Source organism: Mustela putorius, unplaced genomic scaffold (assembly GCF_011764305.1).
Source record: "Mustela putorius furo isolate JIRA1106 unplaced genomic scaffold, ASM1176430v1.1 tig00000224_pilon_pilon_pilon, whole genome shotgun sequence".
NCBI classification, from domain to species: domain Eukaryota; kingdom Metazoa; phylum Chordata; class Mammalia; order Carnivora; family Mustelidae; genus Mustela; species Mustela putorius.
Window position 1 is genome coordinate 36,547,270 of NW_025421321.1, and position 6,429 is coordinate 36,553,698.

A 6,429-nucleotide genomic window follows, 5' to 3' on the forward strand; every position below is an offset into this window, starting at 1 on the left:
CTTCTCCTTATGTGCTCACATGCCCACATGCTCAGGTGCCTGAAACCCCCTCACACCGAAACAGAAGGTAGAGAAGGGATTTGTGGATATTAGGAAGTTCCCATGCCCTGAAATCACAAAATACAATGAGATGATTTCTTGCTAATGATGAATGGCCTGGCTCCAAGCTTCTGTGAGGCTCACGTGATTGGCTTGGCAGAGGGAACATTATTATTTTTTTTGCTTTTCCTGCCTTATGTTTCACAAAATGTCATCTTGAATAGTCACTGGACCTTTAACACCGAGGAGTAAGAGTGGGATAGACTGCGCATGATATGGAAAATCAGATGACTGAGAAAGGGCACAATTCTCAAAGACAGAACTGTCACTGAAAGTGCGACACACTGGCTGAAAAGAAACTGGAAGTGTGAGAAGGAGAAATGAGGAGTCACATAAGCAGGTTAGGAAGCAGCAAATTAACTTTTATTTAACTTTTTTTTTCTTGAGAGGGAAAAATGTTATTAAACTACTCGATTCAGAAAATCCAACCAGTATTTTATGGAAAAGAATGCAAAGGAAACTATTTCTCTATCCTTTTACTAGTTCCATATGTGACACACAGACATTCCAAAGGCTAGAGTTCAGTCTCAATTTCAGGGAGTGTCTAAGTGCAGCAGGGTTCATGGACTGGGCACCCAGACAAGGGGCTGGGTTTTGAATCAGAGCAGAAGGGGCTTGAGGGCAGCATTATGGGAAGGGTCAGTGCCAGGAAACCAACAGATCTTGGTCACACGTAGGCACCACTTTACTTACCTGTGAATGCATAAAAAATGACCCCAAGTGATACCTGGGTGCCTCAGTCAGTTGAGCGTCTATCTTTGGCTCAGGGTTCCTAGGATTAGGCCCCACATCAGGCTCCTTGCTCAGTGGGGAGCCTGCTTCTCCCTCTGCTTGCTGCTCCCCCTGCTTGTGTTCTTTATCTCTCTCTCTCTTTCTCTCTGACACATAAATAAATAAAATCTTAAAAAAAAAAAAAAAAAGACCTCAAAACCCCGCAGCTAAAAACAATGCACATTTGTTATCTTACAGTCTCTTGCGGGGGTGGGGGGGTCAGGAGTTCAGAAGGGTTTCATTGAGTGATTTTGGTGCAGAGTCTCATGAGGTTCCATTCAAACCATTAGCCAAGGTTGCAGGGTGTGCTTCTAAATTCACTCCCTTGGCCATGATCAGGAGGCCACAGTTCCTCTCTGACTGTTGGCTGCCTCCAGTTCCTTGCTATGTGGTCCTCACCACACAACATGGCAGATTTCAAGAAAGAGAGTCAGAGAGAAAGCATCTAAGGCAGAAATCACAGTCTTTATAACTTCATCTTGGACGTGACATACCATCACTTATATTGTACGCTATTGTCACATGGGAGGGGGAAACACAAGGGGTGACCATCGGGAGGGGAGTATCACTGGGGGCCAACTTGGAGCTGTGTCCCACAGACACAAAAGTGTTCACTAAGACTGGTCTCCCTAGGAAATGTCAGGTTGAATCTGAAATCTTCCTAATAAGGAAGCCCAAAAACATACACATGTTTTCGTTTGAGCAAATAGTATTTTGGGGGGGGGGTGGTCCCTGTGCTACAAATATTTAAAACATGGGTCAGCAAACAATAGCCTTTAGGCCAAATTTGACTCTGCCTATTTTTGTATGGCCTGTGAACTAAGAATGGTTTTACATTTTTAAGTGGGTGGGGAAAAAAGAAAAATCATATTTAATGATGTGAAAATTACATGATTCAAATTTCAGTGTCCATAATTAAAGTTCTGTTAGAACACAGCTCTGCTGGAATGCATGTGTGTGTGTGTGTGTGTGTGTGTGTGTGTGTGTGTGTCTGTGTGTAATGGGGGGGAGGCAGCTTCCTAGAATTTAGTTTGGTACAGTGCATTTTGCCTATCCAAAAATACAATATAGTAAGCAGTGTTTCCCAAATGTATTTTGACTGCCACAACCCTTTCCTCAAAACTAATATTAATATCATGGAGTATTCTCGTGTTGCATAAATGGGTGTTCCCATAAGTATTGAGAAATACTACACTGGATACACATTTGAGGATAACGCATTTTAGGTCTCATGTGTTGAGAGTACAGAGCAGATTCACACCATTCACCATTAATTTTTAAAAATAAACAGAATCAACCTTTGTTTTGCTCTAATTGTGTGTAATGTGCTTAGGGAGACTATGGCCTCCTGCCCAGTGTGGACTCCTTCTTCTCTCTCCTCCAGTTGGCTCAGCCATCTTTGGTGGGGCAAGGGGCAAGAGGCAGCAGACAGCCACATTCCTTAGCAGCTGATGCCTGCTCAGGAAATCCACTAGGAGAAGGAGAATCAGTCCATGGTTTCTTTTTCACAGCAGTGGTGTTAGGTGTGGAGGCAACCTAAATTCATTAACACTTGGCTGTGACTACACAGGAGAGAGAGAAAACAACAACAAAACAATAACAACAATGTGGTGCAGCGGTTTGAAATGTTTCCGTCTATTCACCCTGATTTTATGTTAACAGAACTACCCCATACCCATTTGTACTGGCTACCTGGCTCTGCCCCAGTCCATGCAACCTTAGTGGAATTGCTGAATGCAGTGCTTTGTGCTAACCAACACCCAGGACAAAAAGTAGTTTGGAGATGAGTCAGCCAATGGCCAAGTTCTGAGGAGACTGTCCGTGATTGCTGTTGCTGGAGGCTGAGAGCCACCAAGGTTACTGTCGTTCTGAGGCCTGGGTGTTCTACTTGAATGATGGGAACTCTCCAGGATCCTTCTAACAAATAGTTTTTACTGCTTAAGTAAACAAATGGTAGTGGAATTTGCCACCCCAAAATATGACACTATATTTTGGCATAATTAATTTGAGCCAAAGGTAACTGAGAAGAGGGGATACAAGGAAAGCTCTCTGCCCTCTCCCCATTTGCCTGAAAAAGCAGGACATACATTTGTAAAGATGTAACCCTTTCCTCTCTCTACCATGTATGGAGGTCAGGAGTTAATTACTGAGACAACTCTAGAAACTTACCAACCAAGAGAGGCATCCGAGGAAACTACACAGCAAACTTCACTGAAAATTGTTCTTTCCTAAGGTACTATAATAAACCCAAGCTCTAACCTCATCTTTGAGTTTCTCACCACTGGGTACTCCATGGGTTAAGTGTAGTGCCTATGTTCATAAACCTCTCTTTTCCTCTTGTTAATGTGTCTTTTGTCAGTTTATTTTGCAGGGCCCGGGCCAATGAACATAGGATGAGTAAGAGAAAAAGAAAAATTTCCTCCCTCACATAAGACAGAGTCAGTTTTCCTGTCTGGCAAGGAAATAACAATAGAGTTGGGGTGAGAGTGTGGACAGTACACTCAGAAGATATAACTAAGGTTTTAATAGTAATAGGGTTTTAAAAAATTTTTTCTTGCCTTTATTTCCTACAATAAATAATGAATATGTATTACTTTTATGATAGGAATGAAAGAGGAAGCAAGTTATTGTTCTGAACAGGATCAGAGACAGAAATGGGATCTAGGATGTACTGAGCTCTTAGTGTAGGTCTGATTTTTCTGGAAGTTAAGGGGAAAAGTTGAGACAGGAAACATATGGGTTATTTAGTCTGATAAAAAGAAGCAAACATATTTTTCTAAAGAGAAAGGTTTTTTCCTGGCACTGAATATAAGGAGAAATTTTTTAAATGTGTGGGTTCTTGTTTAAGGTACACTGAGTAATTTAATAGATATCTTCAAGTGTGGCTTTGCAAAAGACAGAATGTTCTTTTAGTCCATTTTTTAATATTACTATGCTCTATAAACTAAGAGGCTAACATAAAATCTTTTTTTTTTTTTTAAATATTACTTATTTATTTGACAGAGAGTTAGCAAGAGAAGGAACACAAGCAAGGGGAGTGGGAGAGGGAGAAGCAGGCTCACCGCTGAGCAGGGGGCCTGAGGCAGGGCTTGATCCCAGGACCCTGGGATCATGACCTGAGCAGAAGGCAGATGCTTAATGACTGAGCCACTCAGGCTCACTTGCTAACATCAAATCTCAATACGGTAAAGACATTTCTGCAACAGGCCAAAATAATAAGATCAAGGTAACTTTAATTGTTCAGATACTACTTAATGTAAGTTATTGACCCTAGCTCTCACTCTCATCTACCTCAGAGACAAATTTAGAATTTCATGACCTCATCCATAGTAGATCCAAATCACATTCTTTTTCTTCTTCTTCTTCTTCTTCTTCTTCTTTTTTTTTTTTTAAGATTTTATTTATTTGACAGACAGAGATCACAAGTAGGTGGAGAGGCAGGCAGCGGGGGTTGCGGGTGGGGGAAAGGGAAAGCAGCTGCCTGCTGAGCAGAGAGCCTGATGTGGGGCTCCATCCCAGGACCCTGAGATCATGACCTGAGTCAAAAGCAGAGGCTTAACCCACTGAGCCACCCAGGTGCCCCCTAATCACATTATTCTTAAAAATGGATATATTTCTGGTCAGCTTATGATTCACATTTCTCACCAAACAGTGGAAACTTAATAAAACTCATTCAGTAGAGTTTGTTTCTCTTCCCCAGTTACAAGGGTAACTTCTCCTCTCCAAATCACTGCAATTCCTATGAGGTCCAGACAGCTTTTGACCTCAGCTGAGGACAATCTAGCTCCTGTCTATCTTATTTAATAAAGTAAAAGCCTGGTTTTGTTCATGGAATAACTGCTACTTATTATTCTCAAATAAGACCCTTTTTAAAAAAAAGATTTTTTTTATTTATTTATTTCACAGAGATCACAAGTAGGCAGAGAGGCAGGCAGAGAGAGAGGAGGAAGCAGGCTCCCCGCGGAGCAGAGAGCCTGATGTGGGGCTCGATCCCAGGACCCTGGGATCAAGACCTGAGCCGAAGGCAGAGGCTTTAACCCACTGAGCCACCCAGGCACCTTATAAGACCCTTAATGCCTTACCATCCTATCAAAAAATAACATTTGAAGGAATTCTGCCTTTGATATGATGTTGGACCAGATAGTTTTGAGAGAGTCCTCCTCTTACAAAATAACTTAAACTTGCATCAAACACAACTTTTATTACATTGCTTTTATCACAGCAAATAGGGAATTTTCTGAAGGAAAGAAACCAGTGAAAACCCAATGAACCCCAATGCCTCTAAGAAGGTAGAGTTGAACAGGAACACATGAAATTGCATTATCAACCCTGCAATCCAGAAACTAAGTTCCTAGGCCAGTGGCAAGATTGAGGGGAGAGGACTGAGGAATGGGTCTGGGGCTCTTCGTGCTCCAAATAAGGGTTGAAAGTAGTTGTGGATTTGTAGCAGTCCCTGGTTTCTTGAAGAAGTGTATAAAAGCCATATCTAGAGGAAGTATGCTCGACTTAGACCACACATGTTTCAACAGATGAATATCAGCCAACTATCAACTCATAATCAAAGATCTACAAAACCGTATAGATTAAAGAATGAGATTCCACACAAACAATAAACAGCCAACTTAGATCATGAAGAACTTCAAATATTAGAATATCAGATAGGAAATACAAAATGGCTATGGATGAATCGTTTAAAAACTCAAAAGATGAAATCGCAAAGATGATCTACGTTAAAATAGACTATAAAAAATACTCAGGGAGCTATGAAAAAGAATTTCAAACCCGATGAGACTGGGTATCAGCAATCTATTTCCAAAAAATGCCATAGATTTTCAAAATAATTGAATATCTATCAGCAATAGAATGAATAAATTTTGGACAAGAGAATGCCATACTTCAGTGAAAATGAACAAACAGAGCTATGTGCAATAATAGAAATGCATCTCTCAATGCTAAACCAAAAAAAAAAAAAAAAAAAAACAAACCCAAAAAACAAAACAAAAAAACCCCAACAAGATCCTCAAGAGTACAAATAGAATTCTATATAGTTCCAAAATAGTTTGGTGTTGGCATAAAGGCAGATATGTAAAGCATGGCATAGAATAGAGACCCCAGAAATAAACTCTTGCATAGATGGTCAAATGGTTTTCAACAGGGTGCCAAGACCCTTCAGTAGGGGAAAGGACAGTTCTTTTCAACTAATGATGCTGAGAAAAACTGACTAGCCATAGCCAGAATGAGGCTGGAACTTTACCTATAGCAATCCAAAAAACAACTGAAAATGTATCAGAGACCTAAATGTAAGACCTGTAACTATAACACTCTTAGAAGAAAACATAGGAGAAAAACTCAATTATATTGGATTTGTCAATGATTTTTGGTTATGATGTCAAAAGTGTAGGCAACAAAAATAAAAATAAGTAAATTGGACTACATCAAAATTAAAAACTTCTCTGCATGAAAGGACACATCAACAGAGTGACAAGGCAACCTATGAAAAGGTAGAAAATGAGAATCATATTTCTGACAAGGGGTTAATATTCAGAATATGTAAAGAAC